At 37.9% G+C, this 20,860-nt stretch overlaps 1 protein-coding gene across 2 annotated transcripts in view; it reads left to right on the top strand.

Annotated features, from left to right (window-relative positions):
• The window catches only part of LOC311440453 (uncharacterized protein), a 509,298-nt gene that overhangs the window by 255,380 nt on the left and 233,058 nt on the right, over nt 1-20,860 (top strand). For both annotated transcript variants that reach the window (XR_014695424.1, XR_014695425.1), the window contains exons 2-3: nt 140-242; nt 19,615-19,761. The gene's annotated coding sequence lies outside the window, so the exon portion shown is untranslated. The remainder of the gene's footprint in view (nt 1-139; nt 243-19,614; nt 19,762-20,860) is intronic.

Consider the following 20,860-nt stretch of genomic DNA (forward strand, 5'->3'; position numbering starts at 1 on the left):
AAAATCCTTTCAATCATTCTAAATATTATTTGGATGATATTTGCTTTATGTGTAGTAGCAGTTTGAATTTGTATTGAATGTTTGACTGGCTCGTGCTCACATAGATGATGTATGAAATTATTATTTCATATTTTTCTAGTGTTTGCATTGCAAGTGACATCTGGCTGACAGGAACTTGGAGAAATGGGATACAAAGTGAATGCTGCAGTTACCGCAGCATCATATTTATCAAAAGGCTTAAGGTTGGTCTGTCTTTGTTTAACATCCAAAACTCACTATAATGAATAGGAAACAGCACTATTTTTTAAACTGAGCTGCTTAGAAAATGAAGATGGATGAAGGAAAAATGTTAATCATATTCTTTATTTTAATCATTGAACTAATTGATGTATAAAATCATGTATTAGATGAGACAGTTCTCAACTTGTATTTACGTTTGCTATTATTCCTTTAAGTTTTTGTTAATGTTATATAAGTCATACTATCACAGAGATAAGCAAGTGTGAAATAAGCTACTATAGCAGACTGACACGGTTTTCTTTTTAAACTGTAGGTCTTCAGCTATACAAGTCTAAGAGCAGGCTTAATTCTAATTGTATTATCTTCAAAATGTGTCTGTTAAAATATTGTCTTCAGCCAAAGTCCTATCCTACTACTTCTTTCATGAAGCTCTTGGTGTTTTACTTGTTTAATGGTAAATTGTCTTGATAGGCTTATTTTAAAACACCTGTATCCTACTCTGTTTTATATGTAGTGTGAAATTTATTGTTTTATTTAGAAATGACTTCATCCTTTAAAAAGGCACTTTTAAAATGTATGCTGTTTGTGAGGAAGCTCTGCCACGGTGTTTCAGAACAATGCCAAAAGTGATATAGTGGAGTGTATAGCATCTCACCATGCCTTGACAGGGGAGGGGAACTGGCTGTATCACTCTGATTCAAAGGGTCTCTTGGACAGTCTTTGATGCTGTCATGATACCATTCACTCTCACTATTAAAACTGAACTTTGAGTGAAGGAAACCCAACACTACAGAAGTCATGCATTATTTCCCAGCTGTCCTGGGAAGGAAGGAACATGGGGGCTGTTACACTTAAGAATGTGGAGCTCAGGAGAGAAGCTAGAAAAGAGGCTGTATGGTGAAGTGGGTAAAACAGGCTGAGGAGATGCAGGGGGTGAGGAGGTCAGCTTAAGAGACAGAAGGAAAGAGATATCAGACTAATCCAGAAATACTTGTTTCTGTACAGCTAACAAGTGATTGTCTGATCTACAGAGTTCTCAAGCTGAGAGCATTCAGCATCTTCTATGACCTGGACCTCTTCTTTTATATTAATAATAATAATTAAATAAAAAAAAAATCCAATGTTGTGATCCAATTCGGGGCGAAAAGAACTAGCAATGACTCTTCTTTAGGTTTGCAGCAGCAGATTGGGAGGAGTAGGAAGGGGAGCAAGAAAGCAGAAGGAAATGTTTCAAAATTGTTCAAGAGGATAATTTTATTCCCCTAAGAGAACCTCAAAAGGAGCCTGCCTATTTACTGATGATATGGGGAATTTGACTGTCCTCCCTTACTAGGTATCTGCAGTGTGACTACCCTCTACTCTGCTCTTTGCTCTCTTGAATATCTTTAGTCAATACATACATATCCATTGCCATGCTTCCCTTTGCTAGCAGTCAAAGGGGGAAAGCCTATTTTTTGGTCAGATTTGGGGGGAAAAAAGAAACACTGAAGTTGATTGCTTCAGACTAGCAGAGTATCAAATTAGAGCAATCAGAGCAATATGTATTCTGAGTATACCAGTGACAAGAACAGAATTGATGAGAAGAGCAAGATGATATCTTAGCAGTCTGCTACTGAGGCTAGCTTGCTAAGCATTTCATCATTCTTTTAAACAATTATTTAACCATAACCATGCAGATATCCATGAGAATGTTTTTCACTTTCAGATGAAGATCACAAAGTATTTACCCTGTGTTGACTTAGGATGTTGTTGTGGCAAAGAACTTGACAGGCATCAACCTCTAGGTACCTTATCCCTTAAATATTTAATAATTGGTTTTGAATCTTTCTCAACAGATCCTATTTACTGTTGCAGTTCCCCTGTGCTCTCATTCAGCATATGTAGAGTATTATATATTGTTCTTACCTCTTTGTTTCCCAGTGTTCTCATTTACTCTAGCACACATTAACTTCAGTTTCTAAGAAGTTTGAAACCTGATGTCAGTCGTTCTCCAAATTAATTTTATCCTTCTGCAGCAAATGTCTCCAGACTCTTCCTCCTCTGCATAGAGTGAGCAAGGTTCTTAATCTTCCAGTTGATGTGGATCAGCCCAGTCCATGTCTCACTTCTATTCTACATGCCTCTTCTTACGAACAGAATGCCTTGTATATCTTGGCATGAGAGGCATCATAAACTACTTTAAACATGTCTACAAGTACTATTGGGTCCTACTGAACTAAAATTGCACACAATTCTTCAATTTACTTTGTAGTGTATCATATTATACTATATAGTGCTTCTGTTTCTACTTTGAGATATATGAAACAAAGCTGTCTTAGGTTTTTTAGCCAATGTTATTTATGCTCTGTAATAATGTATACTACACTTGTATTTGTCTACTTTGCTGTCTACCTAGCCACACACTCAGACTTTAGCAAACTTAACTAGAAGCTGATAGACTTCCTATATGCCAACACAAACAAAAGAAAGTAAGGAAGTAAAAGGTTAACACATTCAATACCCTATTTATGCTACTCCATTAATTCTTTTACTTGGTCCCAACTACCTCACTTTTAATGTCCGTAGTCCACACACTTCCAACTCTATCCCAATTACATCAGTTTTCTGCTTGGCATTCAAGGCAGTATTTTCTTGGTCTGCTGGATAACTTCAGACTTTCTATTTTGAGTGCTTGCACCCTTAAGGACAGCATCGTGAATACAATTCAAACATGATCATGATTTTTTGGTCATTGCAGGAACTTAAAAATACAAGTTACGTAGCTGTGGAACTGACAATGCAAAGGCTAAAGATGCATGTTCTGTATTCTTTGTGTTGAGATATTTTGGTGGAAAACTTAGGATAAAATTTTTGGAAGTGCTAATACATCAGATTTCCAAAGCTGAAAAATTTGGAGTGTTTCTAGTGTTTCTAATCCTTTATTTCATACTTCTATTACTGCATTGTTAGAAATACTCCCTAAACTTAGGCATGGTATTCTCCACTGTAATTACTGTTTCCTAGCTGGATTTAGTCTTTTAGATCTGTACCTTGCTTCTTTCAGCATTATGGTAGTATATATGTCACTAGTCCAATCAGCCAGCTTCTTACTGTACCTTTTGTTATGACTCCAGTGTTTTTTTAGAAATTTAATATGATCATTCTTGGTATTATATTGGAATTTCTATCAACGTAATACATCTTTTTAAGAGCTGAGGGTCTAGGAAATGCTTCATCCTTTAAAACATTTGTGTTGAGTAGTAAAGCCATGCTTTTCTTTAAATTGTGTTTAGTCTGCCTCATAGACCAAGGATTGATCAGACTTCCTCTATTGCTCTTATGAACTATCCTTGGCTTGTGGTGAAAGTCACGTTGATCAAAGGTCTTGCAAATATAGGTAGCACCTACATCTGCACATAGTCTACAGAAACTAGGTTCTCTAGACAGTGTTAAAATAGTACAAATACTTGTAAGTGAATTTTGAGGCTTTTTTAGGAGCTGTGTGTACATAGTAGAGCCAAAGCATTCACCTTTATTTGAAGACTAAAATTAGTATTAGCTGTGATGGACTGAGCTGAGACATTTCAATACAATAGCAGACATTGTATATATTTTAAAAAATTGATTTGTAGAAGGCAGCAAAAGGGGAAAATGCATGTGGCCCTAAGCACACAGAAAGCTGTGAAGCTGAGATTTTTTTCCTTCCTCTTTTGTTTCCAATCCTTGCCGCTAGAAGAGACTGCAGATAAACAGCAATTCTGAGGTATGGTGCCATAACAACAAAAGTATTCCAAAGAGGGTGGAATGGAGAAAGGGGAGATCCCATAGGACAGCTCATACAATGCCGATAGTCATATTTCGTAGTTCATACTGTTCTCACATTCAAAAAAAAAGTATAATTGAGACCAATTCCCTAACTGACAAGAGTCCATTTAAAGCTGAATTACAATTGACAATAAAACATTTTAAAGGAATCTAGTCCTTTCTTTGTTATTAACTTTGTTTTCTATGTTATGCCAAAGGCAGCACAAAGATGTAGAAAGGGGAAGGAAAAATGATTCTTAGCTCCATGGAAAAAACAAAATGTTACTTTCTCCAAACGAGGACCCCAAAGTACAGGCACTTGGAGGAATTTGAGGCATAATATTTCACTGTTTTTTCCTTACATTCCATTTGTTTTCTGTCACTTTTTTCACCTTTCTCTTGACATGCTGTCTCGCATCAGCCACCCTGGGTCTAGTTCTTAACCACTTTAAACCTTAGTTGTAGCACTCATTTTCCTTCTTCATCTTACCTTTGTAGTGTTTCAGGGTAGTTCAGGGAAGAATGTTGCCTTCTTGAAACTTTGTCCTGAAACTTTGTTTTCTGTAACGGTAATGTACCAGTGTGTTAGAAGTTGTTTGTCATTCTAGAATAGGATGACAATGTTTCAAGTCTTGTCACTAATGGTCCTACACTGGAGAGAAAAGGAAGTCTTCAGCAAACCACTTACACCTCTATGATACAGGTAAATGCTATTTTGGCACATCTGCAGGTGTTTCTGGTGACTGGTTTTGGTCTAATTTGTTTTCTGTTTTGATATACAATATTTACTCTCCTCTGCATTTCTTTAATATCAGCTTTTTAAGCTTTGAGTTCTGTGTTCTAATTGCTGTCATCCTCCTGAATTAAGTAAGTCTGGTTTTGGCCCATATTCATCAAATTGGACTTTGTATTCTTCTAGCTAAATAAACCCACTGTGCCTACGCTGCAAATAATCACATTGCATTCAAAATAGAAGCTTCCATCATGGCATGTTTTCTCTATAATGGTGGTGGTAATTCCACTGATAACTCCAGGGATGGAGAATGTCTGAACTGCATGATTCTCCTTATACATGTGTAGGTGTCAAGTCCTTGTGTGTGGACTAATCCTTTTTCAAGTCTCATAATGATATAACTTGTCTCAAAGCCTATCAATCTGAATAGCCATATAGTATCAGGTATTTTGAAGTCTAGAATTCTTTGGAACCACTGTTTCACCAGCAAAGAAGCTGAGCCACCAGTGACTGTGGCTCAGCTAATAGATACAGCTAATAGATACTCTGGCATCTCAGAAATACCATTTCATGACTAAAATAAGAGGATTTAGATTGTTATACCATAACCATATCCATGTGATTGAAGACTGTTAAATTCACTTGAGAATGTCTGTCTGCTTTCCTTCTGATAAGCAACTCTCCCTTTCTACCAGCAATCATTTCAATATAATATATTTTCAAAGTAACCTTTCCTTGATCAGCAGAATACAGTATTCTATCATTTTGTAGGTTTCATTTCCTTCATGGGTGAATACTTTCACCAAATTTCATTCTATATCTATTAACTTGGATTTTTAAGAGATCAGATGGCTTCCATACCTCATTATGTTGTTCTTTGTAATTTATTATTTTTTCCAATAGATACTGTTGCATGCTTAAACTTGATTTCTGTTCTATCATCCTATCTTACAAACAGGATCTTGACAGATGTTTGTCTTATGAAATCATGAACTTCTTGGGAGTGTCTTTTATCTCCCTCTCTTCATGAAGGAGACCTTTCTATTGAATTTTTACTCTCCAGGCAGTTTGTTCCAGATACTCAAATCTTTGTAACTACTTTGGTCATTGCTGTCTATCAGAACTGCTTTGATGGTGAGTTTCTTTTTTTTTTTTTAAACCAAGATGAGCTTTACATTCAGATCTCAGTCTGTTCTTACACTGTTCCACCTGCTCTTTGGTTCTCTCAATTTGTCAGAGGTCAGTGTTGACCTTGAAATTTCAAAACACTGAAATAAATAAACCACACTCTTGCTGCTTTTTTCAAAGGGTCAGATACATAAAGAATGAATTGGATGATTTTCCTAAGCTGTAGAAGCAAAGAAAGAGGTGGTGTTCTTACTTATTCTATTTCTTAAACTGAGGTTTGCCATATTATATGAGATTCCATCCTAGAGATGGAACTGTAAGTGTGCTTGGAGCCCAGAGTACTCAAGCTACAGCTGCTCTGAAATCAATTATGCATTAGCATCTGAAAATTCATGTCCAGAATGATTTTTCTGTGACAGAAATTTTCTTATCTATATTATACATAGCTACTGAAAAAACAGGGAGGATGAAACTATGCTCTTTATTTTTTGTGCTTCTACTTTATCCAATGTTTAAGAAGTCTGAGAAGCCCTTGCTTATTGTTGTGAGTATTGTGGATAGATAAACTCTCAGTCATTGATGGCTGTTGCATGTACCATACTCCCATTGGGGCAGCTTTGGGATCGCAACTCTTCACCTAGATGATGGTAGAGCAACCTATAGGCTATGTGCGAATAGATGGTGTAGGTGTTTTGGTGGACTTGTAAAAACTTGCCTACCATTAAGCATCAGATCCAAATATGAATGTGTCCAGTCACAGGAGCTCCATCATTTTCTCGAATGTTTAAGCAGAATACATTAGTAGTTGTTGGACACAAGTTCCTAGAAGGGCAGAACTGCTGTTAGCTGTTTGCAGAAGTTTAAGGTGCATTAATCTTATTTGAAGCTCTATGCAGGAACAAGAGCTCCCTAGATATTCTAGTCAACTTTATCCAAACTTAAAAACTGATATGTTCTGAATATTGTTAGCTTTATTGTGCATATTATGTTAGTGGTTAAGCTGATATCACTGTATGGCAATTCACATTATGATAGTTCAGAAAACAAGAAGTTTAGCTGAAGTTTTTCTCAGACTCAGCTTTGATTTTACTTTTTGTTTCTATTTCTCTTTGTAGGTTATCTTTTGTGATATTATACAGTTTAAAATATATGGAAGTTGTATGTTTGTACATAAACACGTATTTATACATAGTGTAGTTTGTGTTCTGGGATGATGTGCTTGTGAGAGAATGTATTACTGAAAATCTGAAGCCCTCTGCTTGTCAGTACAATAGAACTAAGGAACTTCCAGTAAACAATTTTCTTACTAACTTCTGAATAGACTCATTTTAGGTCTCAGGTATGAGACCTAAAATATCTGTCCCTAGAGTGGCCATGCTACAACAGTTGCCCTCCAAAAGGACACTTTATTCATTCATAAATGAAGCAGTTTCTGAATTGTAACTGATGTCTATTGTATTTGAGAAGCAATGAAACTTCTGTGTAGACTGGAGGCACTGACCTAGAAAGATAAACAGGGAGCGCATGTTCTGTGCTTACGAATTACTGTTTGTGGTTTGCTTTGATAATTTTTGGCCTTCATGTAGAAATAGTCACTTGTAGACAACTGGCAATTACTTTTGAGGCTGTGGATATAATCCATTAATATCCCCTAATCTAATGCAACTATCCAAATCAAACATTCTTCTGTTTTGTTTTTTTTTTAAAGCCTGCAGGTAATGGAAGCTTCAGAACATTCACATGTGTAGTGTTACAGTAGAAAAGTCTGAATTCTGCAGTCAAAGACCTGGTAAAATCCCAAACTTGTATTAATGCCACTTAAAGCTTCTAAGGGAATATTTTGACTGCTTGCCATTAGCCCTATTGCTTATGGAAAAGCAAGGAACTAAATCAAAGCCCACTGGCTTTTAATACTGGGGGAGGTCAAAACTTGGGCCAAAGAAAATGGGGGACCCACCCCAGTGTCTGTGCCTAATGATATTAGCAGATGTGTCTAAAGAACAGAAAACTATCTATGAAATCCTCCAAATATCCATCCTGTCTAGTTTACTGTAGAAAATGCTGGTACTTCTGGGAAGATTTTCTTTCTGTGAGTATTTCTGATTCTTCTGATACAGTAAATGTTAAGTTTTCTAAATGAAGAAACAGTTGTCTTAATTCCTAATTTGTAAGACTTTATGCATTGAGATATGGAAATACAGACCGTGGATTTCTTGTGTTATATCCAAACAATTTTAAACCCAAACTATATTTTAGTGGAAATGTAAAACCATTATTTAATTAGTGTTTGGTGTTTGATATTGGAGTAAAAAAATCAGTAAATTGCCTTGCAACTGGCAAATACATAGAGTTCTTCAGAAATTCGTCTTCATCTGACTGTCAGGGTCTTATGGAAAGCTAGCCCATATGGTGCCTTCGATTGCTGTTGCTCTAATAGGTTGAATCAAGTCCTGTTTAACTTTGAAGAGTCAGACTGAGGAGGCTTTAAACAGTTGCATTCTTTTCTCTGCTTTAAATTACTTTTTTTTTTTTTTTGGTATAGTGGGTCTGTTGTTAATAGTTTTTGTTTTGTTTTGTTTTGTTTTGTTTTTTTTATTAATTCTGAATCTTAGTTTACTTAGGCTCTCTAAGCCTTATCTCCTTCTGGTACTGCTGTGTCACTTTTGGAGAATAAGGTCATATTTACATGAGGAAGGCAGTGTGGAGGATTCCAGTTCTCTAATCCTAATAATTCCCCTACCAATGACAAGAAGAAATAACTAATAGATATAAATTTGATAAACTTCCAGAAGTTTTTTGCTGGAGAGTCTTGGTTTCTGGTTTTACTAGTTTAAGTCATTCTGTTTGCCTACAGGAATAACCTCTTTCCCATCTGTTGTATTATTGACTTATATCTTTCAGGTAGTTATCTGCAGTGGTGCACACAAACATTCACAGTTTAATATTGTCAACTTGAGCTTACTTCCTATAGCCTATTGATCATAAAGCATGAAAAATTTAGGATGAAGTTCATCTTCTTTCCAAAGTTTTCAATAAACTTTGGAAACCTATTGTAAATGACTTTTACAATAAGGGATGTCTCTACATTCTTCTTTCTGATGCTTCATACTTCTATGATGCTTGATAAATTTTGCTCTGTAGACCAATAAATAGTAATTTTGAACTAGCGTAGACTGTTTGCTTTGTTTGGATAACTGAGTGTGTGTAATCATGCATGCAGACACTGAGTCATAGCTACCAACTCAGCTGACAATAATTGAAAACATTTCCTCCTGATGGCTGGCTGTATCGTGCCACAAGTGAAATCGGTAGGTGGTTTTAGCCTATTCCTGGTTGGGAAATATTGTCACAGTGCTGGCTAGGTCCCCTCATAAATTAATCTGCATTGATAGTCTTTGGGTGGGTCTTTTCAGAAGACAATGATACACTGGAAATAAATGGAGAGTATCAACTGTGTGTTTAAAATGTCTGTTAAGTCATCTCACTGCATTGGTTAGTTTGAATTAATGTGTTAGGTCTACCATCCAGACCTTCCTGCCTGCCTTCAGGTGGGACCCAAGGTGTTTCTTTATTTTTGTTTTGTTGTGTACATTTTTTGAAAAACTGGACTTGCAACTGAAGCTAATGCACTGAAGATAAAAACCCAATGTGAGTTTGATTAGATGTTTTCAGGCAAATGCTCTGGAAAAACATGCTGCCTGGCAATGGTAAGTGTGAGACCACCAAATTAATATGGCCAAAGTTCAACTTGTCTGTTCATCTACAAAAATACTCCCCTTCTATCTGTTAGTGAATAAAATAACTTGTTTCCCCTTAAATACAGCACAAGGCAATTAAATGCATCAGCCTTACTTTTGGGATGTGCAGTCCCTATCACTTTTGGGCACCATTATCTTCAAAGGTTGTCAGAAGTTTGGAGAAAAACAAAATTAAGAAGCTGGACTGGTGAATGGTCTATGTTAGGAAAGAGTAAAGGAAATATAGTGACTGATGTTCTGTCTGACTCTTCTGCAAACTTTGTAGTGATGTTGGGCTATGGGCAAGACTTTCAGTAATAAGGGAAACTGTCTCTTTAAAAATATTGTCAATTAATCTGTTCTAGCTCTGGTCTTGGGTTATTTCACACCAAAAGTACTTAGATAAGTGCTTAGATTACTTGTGTCCTGGTGATCTGTCCAGACTTGAGACTGTTCTACTACACTGAACTGGTGAAGGCTTGTGTTCCTATGGTCTTTGCCTTTCTAGATGGTATTTCTAATGAGAATGGGAAACTTGTAATTCCTCCATGATGCAGAAAAAGGCAGGTAACTTTATTTCATTGTAGTAGTGTCATCAGTAGAGGATGAACTTTGGGAGGGGTGTGGGGAGGGCATCTAAAAGATGAGTGTTTGAAGAATCACTAGAATACATTAACTGGGAAGGAAAAAGGTCTTTAACCCAGAATTAAAAGACTGAAGGATTACAGATCCCATACAGAGTTGATGCAATATCATGGATCATTTTATTCATTCATGAGGGGAAGACTGTTTCTTGATCTGAAACTCTCCAAGTGTTTAAATAGTAAGGGAAACAGAGTCTGCAAAAAAACATGTGTTCTTCTAGACCATAGCAAGATAGGGGAAAACTTAGATCTGAAGAGGGGAACAGTCACATTTGATGCTGGAGGGTAAGAATACTTTACATGTTCCCTTTGGGAATGGTGGAAGCCCTATTAAAATGAATCATTTTAAATTTAGATTGAATGAAGCACTTCACAATTTACTGTGGGGAACAATCCAACATTGGCAAGAGAATGAACAAAATGACCTAATACTGTAAAGATTGTCTATCTCCGTTTCCTGTAGGTCTATGAAATGTCTGACTTTTGCAGCATTTGATTCCAATGTGACCACCAAGAAAACGGAACAAGGAAAGTTTTCTTATTCTTGGTGTGGGTGTAGTGTTCCCATAGTTCTTTATGGCAGTCCTAATTGAAATGATCTGAAATCTTTAAACACAAAGCCTTCAGGTTTAGCTGGGGTATGCTGCAAACTGCTGAGCCCTGCTAAACATCCTCATAGCTGCAAAAGGCACAGGGTTCTTAAGCTTTTATTTGAATAGGCTGTAGCTATTATTAAAATAACCTTCAAGTGTTGACTCAAAATCCCTTCACACTTTGCTAAAATTGTCCTGAAATTTCTGTCATTCTCACTAATGTTTCATTTTCCATCCCACATGCTGTACTTAGCATTGTGAGAATTTCTCCCTCTTCTACCTGCTGTGTATTAAAAAATGTTGGTGTCATTTTCCTAAAACAAATAAGTAAAGTTAAATTTTCCCTTTGATCATTTCTTCTGTTCTTATTAAAAAGTACATTGTGTTTAAAGCTTTCTCTTGTCTATTGTTTAAATGACAACTCCACATCAGGTGGTTTTAAAGTTTGCAGTTACAAATGGAAGTGTTTTTAAGTATTTATAATCATCTTTGTTTAAATTGTATAGAGGCAAGGTAAGAGAGGCACAGAAAACAGTGCCTTGCTAAAGAGAGAATGTTTTTGTGAAAGGACATTTTCTTATCAAGGACTGGTTCTTTTTTTTTTCCTCCAGCATATGAAATATTTACTTGTTAGGCAGTATCAGGAATACCCATCTTCCATAGTGCTATACCAGCCCAACCCATCAACGTGCTGGTTAATTAAGTGTGACCTAAACCAACTTGACTTGAGCTCTGCATTAAATGCACAAAACCCATTTGAGCTGACCAGCAGCAGAAGTGGTACTCAGAGAAATTGAAAAGGATTTCTCCCAAATGCTTTCTACTTACTTACAGCACTCAAGTAATGGCTGAAGATTAGCATATGACATGACAGATTACATTAAGTCATGTCTTTCCAGTGCTTTATGACAGCACTATCACATTAGCTTCTTAGCACTGGCACATCGAGGCATGCAAATGTTTTCAGACCCTCTTATTCAAATCTACAAGCTGACATGGCAGCCTTGATATGATTATTAGTCATTTGAGAGACTTTAATTCACGTCATCAGATAACAGGTTCTGCTAAAAGGTTAGAGAAACTGTCTGCTTTTAATGAAGCCCTCAAAAAAGGCCCTCAAAACCTCACTGCTCACAGAGAGCCTGATTTGACTTTATTGACAAGATCCCCCTAAGAATGAACTTGAGTTGAATAAGTAAGCAGTCATCTAGAATGAAAAACACTGACTCCATTTAAAAATTAGACCGAACTAGGCTGAAATCCTGTCTTCCACCTCCCATTTTTTTTCTGGTTTTATCCTAGCTTTGAAGGCAAGGTACTGTGCCTGGAAAATGTTTTCAGCATATGATGTTGAAAGAGGAAAGGTGGAGCAAGGACTGGTCTGATACCTCAGCGGTACATTTCCTTTGTCATGCTGAGCGGAGGGTCACTGGAGCTTGACACAAAGGGTTAACTCCTGTTATCTTGTGACCAGGAACAGGATAGTGTGGTTGCAAGATGTTTGACCTTTTTAGTCTGTATCTATTAATGTGACATATTCAGACGTTATTTTGTTTTAAGTCATGGTAAATCTGCTTTACCTTCCAACATAAATTCTTTGTAAATGAATTCCACATAGATCAGTAGAGACTTGCACGGGCTTTGGTCTACTTCAGGTGAAAAACAGATGAGTGAGGTGAAAGGCTTTTTTTTGTCCTGAGCAGGTAGAGAGGGAAGGATCGCTTTCTAGGTAAGAGGGTTTTGTTGCTAGAGCAGTGACTTGTCTTTGGAGTTGCAAAAGGTATGGGAAAATGCTAATGATCTAAGCCAGCCCCCAAGTCAAAGATGTATTGTGATGTTGCAGAGAAATAAGTCTGTGTTCTTAGTCCTTCTGGCATCAGTGTTGCAGTGACCTCTGCATCAGTAGCATCTGTGTCAATATAGTACTACCCAGAGTATGCTGACTTCTAGAAAAGTACTACCTGGACCTCATTGCAGGCCTGGTGCCAAAATGGTGTTTGTTTGGACTTGTTACCTTCTCCCTTATCATAATGTAAGGAAGCTGGAGCTTGCTTGTATAAGACCTTACAGCATGTAATTTAGAGATCAATTTATTTAATGCTTCAGACTTTATCTAGAGCCTCGCTTGGTTTGCCTCTCAGCAATATGCTAACTTCCAAAGAGGTAGAGAAATGTATTTGTGTTGACAGATAGTGTATTTAAGCTTATTGTTGCAGTTAACTATAACTTTTGTCTGAGTTTTTCAAAACACTAATTCAGAGTCCTTAGCATAGGACTTATATTTGGGTGACTAAGGTGTGCGTAGTCTGAGAATGATTCTAGCAATTGACTGCAGCTGATTGACCTCAGTGTAAAAGACCTGGTTTATCTACTTTCATGTTGCCTGTGAATATCACCCTCTATAGCATGCACGCTCCAGTAAATCTGTTTTTGTTCCTTCTGAATATAAATATGTGAGGTGCAAAAACAGTTATGTCCTCTACTGTCTCTCCAGATCCTCCCATTTTCACTTGCCTTTGCCGTTCCTGCAGTTTTGTTCTCGGTGGACCCCTCAGATCTGATCAGCCTACTCTGCTTTTTTAATGGTCTTCCACTGTACCAGTCCTTTTTTGCTTAGCAAAATGGGCTGTTGTAAATGCCACCAGTCTAATTGGGATAGTACTCCATCCCACCGCCTAATGGTTAATGCCAGCATGAGGGAAAAGGCTGTGGAACACCATCTGCTTTGTTCCTGCTCCTGCCCTCACTCTCTAGACCTTTTCTATGCTTCATCATAGCTCCTCACAATACAAGACTCTTCTTGTGATCTGCCATCAACATGGACTAACCTTCTTGTGTATCTGCTTCACCAAGTCTCCATCTCCTCTCAAATCTGTCTCAAAATGTATCTTCAACTTCTTATGCTTTCTGAATTTTCTCTCATTGGATTTATGACCAAGTGTTTTAATTCATTAATCAGTGTCTTTATAACTCCATTATTTAATTTAAAACATTGCTTGATAGTGCTTTGTACAGTGTTTTGAGCCACAGTTTGTAGGAAGGCTGCTATACAACATCGATACAATCCCAAATGCTGTTGGCCTTCTTGGCCACCTGAGCACACTGCTGGCTCATATTCAGCTAGCATTGCTACATCATTGCTCATAAATTAATTTGCAAGCCTAAAATAAAAATTTGACTTCAGTCTTGCACTCTTTCTCACATGTGTTTTCTCACTAAACTTGAAAGAGATTGGGAAGATGTAGGGTCTAGGGTTTCTTGTTTATGGAACCCTCCAGCAGATGAAAACGGGGGGGTTAGAACAGCTCTCAAGTGCATTGTTGATACTTCCTACCAATGGCAAAAATAAAGAGATACAAAATTGATAAGGACAGGACACAGTGGTAGTAACAGGTCATGAAGCTGAAGACACCTGAATACGTTATTGCACCCTGTGGCACTAGGTGTTGAGGACCCCTCCCTTGCATCTGGCACCACTGTCCCTCTGTCAGTGGATGTGATGGTGTAGACACCAGCCTTGAGTTTGCAGTCTGGTGAAATCCCAACCCCAGAAGGGCTTAATCCTGCTTTGATTCAGCAGAAATGGGAAATAGCAAAAAAACAAACAAACAAACAAACAAAAAAAAACCTGCTTCCAAACCAATGGTTCCGGTTTGTCCCTTCAGCCAATTCCCAGGAGGGTTTAGCATAGTTACTGACTGTATTAGGATGTGTTTAGCCTGCCTGCATCTATACTGCAGGTGCATTTCTGGACCTTGTTTACCTGTTCCAAAGCATGTCAAGTAGTAGGTTGGGTAGAAGACAAGGATTAGAGAAACACAAATGATTTTAAAAGCCCTGTGAGCCTCTGATTTTTTTTCAGGTTGTTCTGTGCTTGTAGTTATTTCCATCTTGTAGTTTAATACACGCTAGAAAATCCATACTGCTTTGTTCCTCTCTGCCTATTTCTTGTGCAAGGAATACATGTTTATAAAGACTCTATCCCAGACCCTTCATTACTTCCGGCCTCCTGCCATACTAATATTCTCTTTTACACGAGTTATGAGCAGTTCCACTGTCTCAAAATTATTTTAAATGTAATTTAGGCTAGAATGCTGGAGTGACAAATGCCAGTGAGTTGGGAGGGTTTGCTCACCAGAGGCTGCAATCTCTTGCGACAGCTACCTACAGCTCTAATCTTCATTTGCACTCTCCCAGTCCTGTAACAGATTGCATTTCTCTCACCCTTTCTCTCTCTCTCTGTTATTAATTCTTCACCTTTAAAAAGATTAATACCTTTCAAGAAATGGACTTGTGTGCTGATTCAACTATTCTGAGTGCTAATATATGGAGCCCACAGCACTGAGAACAGCAGTTTGATATCCACCACCTGATGGACCTTGATGTACAGCCACTGTTATCTCAGGTTTTCATGGTTTGTGAGGCTTAACACTTAATGTACTTGTGTACAAAGGTGCTGCTAGTGGGAATGAAGCAATTGCTTTAGGAGTTAAGAGAACTACAGGATAGTTTTAGATTAATTCTACCTGCTAATCATACATTTCAGCATTGAAGGGCTGACCTCAGTATCTGGACTTATTGTCAACAAAAAAGCTTTCACTTGCCCTACCTGGGGATCAACACAAATATAAGGTGTGATAAAAGGGAATGGCTGAGCTAAGTGACAGAAATAGCAGGAATCACTTAAATTTGGCCTCTACCAGAACAGAAGATTATGTTGACTTCACAAGTTATCAGCTCATTTTCTCATTACATTATGCTACTGCTGATATTGAAGACGTATTTCAAGTTGCCTGCCAGTGAAGCCTTCCAAGGATGAGTTAGATACAAACTCCATCTTTAAATGCTGACATTCAAATATCCTCTAGCAATCTAATGATCATGAAAGTAATAATTATCGTTATTACTGATACCTGAAGTTGTATAGGAAGTTTTTTGTTTAAAAAAAAAAAAAAAAATTACTTGTGCTGTTATTGATCACTTTCATGCCTTGAGTGGTCTTGTTTTCTTCAAGCATATCATTTTCTAATTACGTAATTCTAGAAATTTTAAATGTTATGGTACTGAACAGTTTGCCTTTCAGGAAATGGCTTACTAGCAAAGGACAACTCCAGGAGTATTTTAAGGGAATATCAAGAGAACCTAAACTGATGCAATGTCTGAGAGATTAGCTTTTTTCCTTTAGCATGTCCTATCTCAGTATCATTCTGGGCTGTCTTTCCATGCACATTTTTCTCTCCTTTTAGTCTAACTGTTCTTCATACATCAGTTCTGAGGCCTTGTATGAATTAGGATAGAAGACTTCCAACTCTTTCCTAACAGATATGGATAGATGTGTTTGAACTAGCTGACCTTGAAATGATGAGTATATGCTGTATACCTTATAGAGTATACTATACCACCCAGTTCCATGCTTGATAAGGTTACTTGAGATTTAATCAAGTTTCTCTGAGCATATTGGACTCACTGAGTGCTGGATGATCATGGGTTATGTATTTCTGACACTGAATTGCCTCGGATATCCCAACCAATGCTGCATTCTGAAGTATAAACAAACTATGCACTTCAGGTTGCATCAGATTTATTTTAAATGTGAATTAGCTGGTGGATGTGGTGCCCAGACAACTCTTTAGCTGTCACTTTAAAACATATATTTAAATCCTAGGCTATATATGACTGGATTTGATATAGCACTTGGTCTTAAACCACAGTTCAGTTTTAAAGTGAGCCAACAGTTGGTGTGTGTGTTTTGTTGTTTGTTTTTTTTTTTTGCAGTGACAGAGGATTTCAGAATGAAGTTGGTTTGACAAATATTGTGGGCATTATTTTTTTAATAGCATGAAACCTTACCCTCTTGTCACTGAAGTTAAGGGTATCCATTGATTTGTATGTGAAGAATGGATGCAGCCCCATGGCCAACAGAGCTTTAAGACACTGCTTAGTAGAAATAAACCCTTGGACAGATGGCATTGTCCAAAATACTGTTGGCAAAAGGAACTGATTTAGAAAGCATTTCAACTTTAATTTTTTTCTTGGTGATGTAGTATGACACTTGATAAATGGGTATGCTATTACATGAGGTTTGTATGACCCAAAGTTGAAATTAGCTATAGACGTTAGAAATAAACCAGTATTGATACATCTCTAGAGAGAAAATATTGTCATATTAATGGCTGGAATTTGTACGTTGCAAGTCTGTGAATATATTAATACATGTCTATAAGACCATACAGTGTGTATAATTATGCACATGTACAAGCTGTACTTCTGGTCTGTTGGGAAGATATCACCTTAAGGTCAGTAGAGGGGGTCCTTACCTTTACAAGGCTCTTGTCCATGCCTGTACTTCACTACGTCTTCTAGTATCTCTTGAAAGCACTTGTCTTCAACACTCTGCTTTGCCACGCTGTCTGTGTGGTAAAGATTTCAAAAGAAATTACTGTGTGATGGTAGGAAGTTCATTCTGCTCTGTGTGGGTCCTTGTATGGAAACAGTATGAAGTTTATTTGAGACAAAGAGGTCTATTTTAAAGGATATGCAAACCAGGAAAAATATTTTATGTACTCTAATGTGTATAAATACATCATCTGCAACTATTTTTGTCATCCAATTCATCAGCCACTAAGAAGAGGGACAGAGCCTCACCCACCTTTTGCTTTTTGTGTTTGGTGCACCTCTGAAGCCATCAGGCAGAAACGGCTCTTCTTGGTCTGCTTGGTCTTCGTGCAGCTGTGGGAAGCCCAAGCAGTAGGGCTGGCAATGAGGATGCCTGGCTGCCACCTTCCTGCACGTGCTCTGACCAAGTTTTCCATACTCAAGGGGCAGTGTGGCAGGCAGGACTTCTGAGAGTGCAGTAGCATAGTTAGGGCAGGTCCCTGCTCTTCTGAGACCACCTTGCAGGGTGTAACGGGATGAATGAAAGCAAGGGCAGCTGAGGATCAGGCTCTACAGTCCCTATGAAGAATGGGAGAAGCCTTGTGCCTGTCCAGAAGCCAGCTGTCCCCCTGCAGGGCAAGAAGTGAGCATCCCTCAGAGTGGTTGTGCAGTGGGTCAGCACTCGATTTGCTGCCCAGGACAGCAAGGAGTGGCTTTTATCCCCCAGTCTACATGAACCTCACCATGCTGTTCCTTCCTTCTAGCCGAGAAGGGTTTATGCCCTGTCTTAACAGGAAACCATGCTGCATCCTATGGCATGGTATATTTGGAACATGAGAGAAGACTGGCTTCCAGCTACCTTTTGCTGAAGGGACAGCTTGCAGGCAAGCAGGCCAACTTCAGTCTGATGCTGAAGCTTTTTTCATGGCTGTCCAAGAACAGGAGAAAAGCCCATTGTTCAGAGATGTGACAACAGTTAAGATAAAAAGAAGTTGCCACTGCTTTCTGACATTACTAAAAGAACTCTATAAGGATTGAAATAAATACATTGTTTACAATGCTGTATTTTTCCTCCTCATTTTACTATGAAGTAAGACCCTGTGATGCTTTGTTATTTAACACAGGTTTAAGGATGCAGTACATGACTCTCTTCAGCCATTCTTGTGCTTAATTCAGTTGAGGTTCCAGAAGGGCTGAGAGGTTATGGAAGATACTGCTTGCAAAGTAGAAAGAACTGGCACATAGTTGATTGGCTTAATGAGGTGCCCAGCTCCGTTTTATCAGCTGTGTGATAGTTCACAGCTTCTCAGCCTGCCATGAAATGGCAGTAGTGAGACTGGGATAAAAACGCGGCATTCCAGATAATCACTCCATGATAACAATTAGAAAATCCTAACGAGTTAATGGCACCTAACAACCTGTCTTATGAACCGATATTTAAAAGCTAACTGTCTTTCCTGGTTGTTTTTGGTTTGTATAACAAGCACAGGTTAGTGGCTCTACCTCCTTTTGACTTTAATCCTTATTTTCTGTTTTTTATATAATAGCATAAATGTAGTGTTTTAATGGGAAATGTTTGTTTAGGGTAAGTAAAAAAAAAAAAAAAAAAAAGTTTTCAAAGATTCTGTAGAAAGTGTGGCTTAAAAAGAAACTGGAATTCTAAGTGAAACTACCTGACAGGAGGAGATCCCTCATAATACAATAGGCAGTCACTGTGGAAATCCTTGTCTCATGATGGTCTAAATGCTAAAATTTTATACAGGTTTGAAAATGATAGGGGTAGATCACAGGAAAAAAATCCATCAAGGGCCACTGTATACAACACAGGTGTCTCTGCTGGAAGAATATTCTGGATTATGTTGGTACATACTTATCTCTATGTCTGTGTTTTTCAGTGTCTGCTGGACATTGTCAGAGATCAGGATACTTGGCTTGATGGGTCTGTTATATGATATGGTTCTATTAAATACTGCAAAAAGAAAAGTCTGGGGAAATAACCTTATTTTACTAAAATATTTAATGACTTCTTTATTCTTGTCCTCAACACTGGAATGACAGCAAGATAGACTCTATCTGCGAGGCTGTGCCTGTCCACAGGGTTCTTGGAAATTCTAAATTATGATTGTATTAGCAGTGTGACTTTTGGAGTTGATAAATTGTATTCATTCCCTAAGAAAGAAGGTGTTGCTAGTATGGATAGATTTATTGCTTTATTTCAATAGCAGCCATAAGCAAAAGAGCTATTAGGGCTCTATTGTTAGACAATGGATCACGTTTTTTGTAGAAATTAAGCAGGAATAGTCAGCATGGCTATCTAACAATAGGGCTACTTGTTCACATCCAAGGAACTGCTGGCTTAACTCTATCCTGTTCCCTTCCAGGCACAACATCATGGTGAAATTCTAAGGAGGCAATCATTGTAACCCCTGGGAGAGAAAGAAGAAATAATGGTTAATCCACTACTGCACAGAGTCTGAAATGCAGTTGTACAGCAGTGCTGATAAAAGACCAAAACAGCATCCTGTCAGGTAGGTGCACTTCTTTCTTGATTAGAGGAAATATTCCAAAGGAAAAATGGTCCTTGTCCATTTACTTAAGACAGAAGCTACCTCCATGACCTTCAGCTATCGATCCTGCTCATGTTAGTGGGCCCAGGAAGAATGGATACTAGAGACAAGTTTATGGGGAGCCAGTGAATAGCTGTAAAGTATTCAGGAAGAGGGCTGTAGAAGAGAGGGAGAAGGACTTGCCACTGGGACAGGCTGAAAAAGCCAAATTACACAACTAAGTGTGACACAAAAAGGAACCCCTTTCTTCTCGTTTTAGCAATTCCCAAGTGTTTAGAAGTTGTTCATTCATTTAAGGATAAAAATCAGATCTGAGGTGGTATCTTTTACGAGGCTTGTTAGAACTTGATAAAAAGAAAGTTGGCCTCTAGCACAGCATGTTGCCATGAAAGAAACAAGTCTGAAAAGAAGATAAGAATTCCAGCTCCTTGGATAGGAGAGTCTCAAAGGTCTCAGTTGAGAAGGACCATGGAGAGACCATAAGAGAGATTCTGCATTAGCTGTGAAGCAGGTACTCTGAGAGGATGAAAGTCTGAAGGGCATGTGATGTCTGCAAGAGCTGACTAGAGGATATAATGGCAACATAGCTGATGATAGATGCCTGCTAAGATTTAGAAACAAACAAAAGCCCACAGAGACCATCAGATAAAATAATAATAATCTATGTAACAGCTGCCATGGTTTGATTCCTGTTTTTTTAGCCACAGTTAGATTTTAAACTGAGCTGGCTCTTACTAGTTCTTGTCATGTTTAGAATGGTGGTTAGAAGTTTGCATCCTCTAGATCATAGCTGGATTTTGGATTAATGAAATGATTCTGTTTCCAAGCCAGCTTAATGCCCTAACTCCATAAATATTAGCATTCATCTTGGTGCTGCTTCTTGTGCTCCCACTAGTCTGTTTGCATATGTGTAACCACTGAACACTCACTAAAATATGCTACTTGAAAAAGTGATTCAGCCAAATAATTGTGCCATGAGGCACATATCTGAAAATTCACACAGAAAAGTGAAAAATTCTAGTAAATGATCTCATATGTATCATACAATCAGTTCTTTTCA

Source organism: Aythya ferina, assembly GCF_964211825.1.
Source record: "Aythya ferina genome assembly, chromosome: 8".
Taxonomy (NCBI): domain Eukaryota; kingdom Metazoa; phylum Chordata; class Aves; order Anseriformes; family Anatidae; genus Aythya; species Aythya ferina.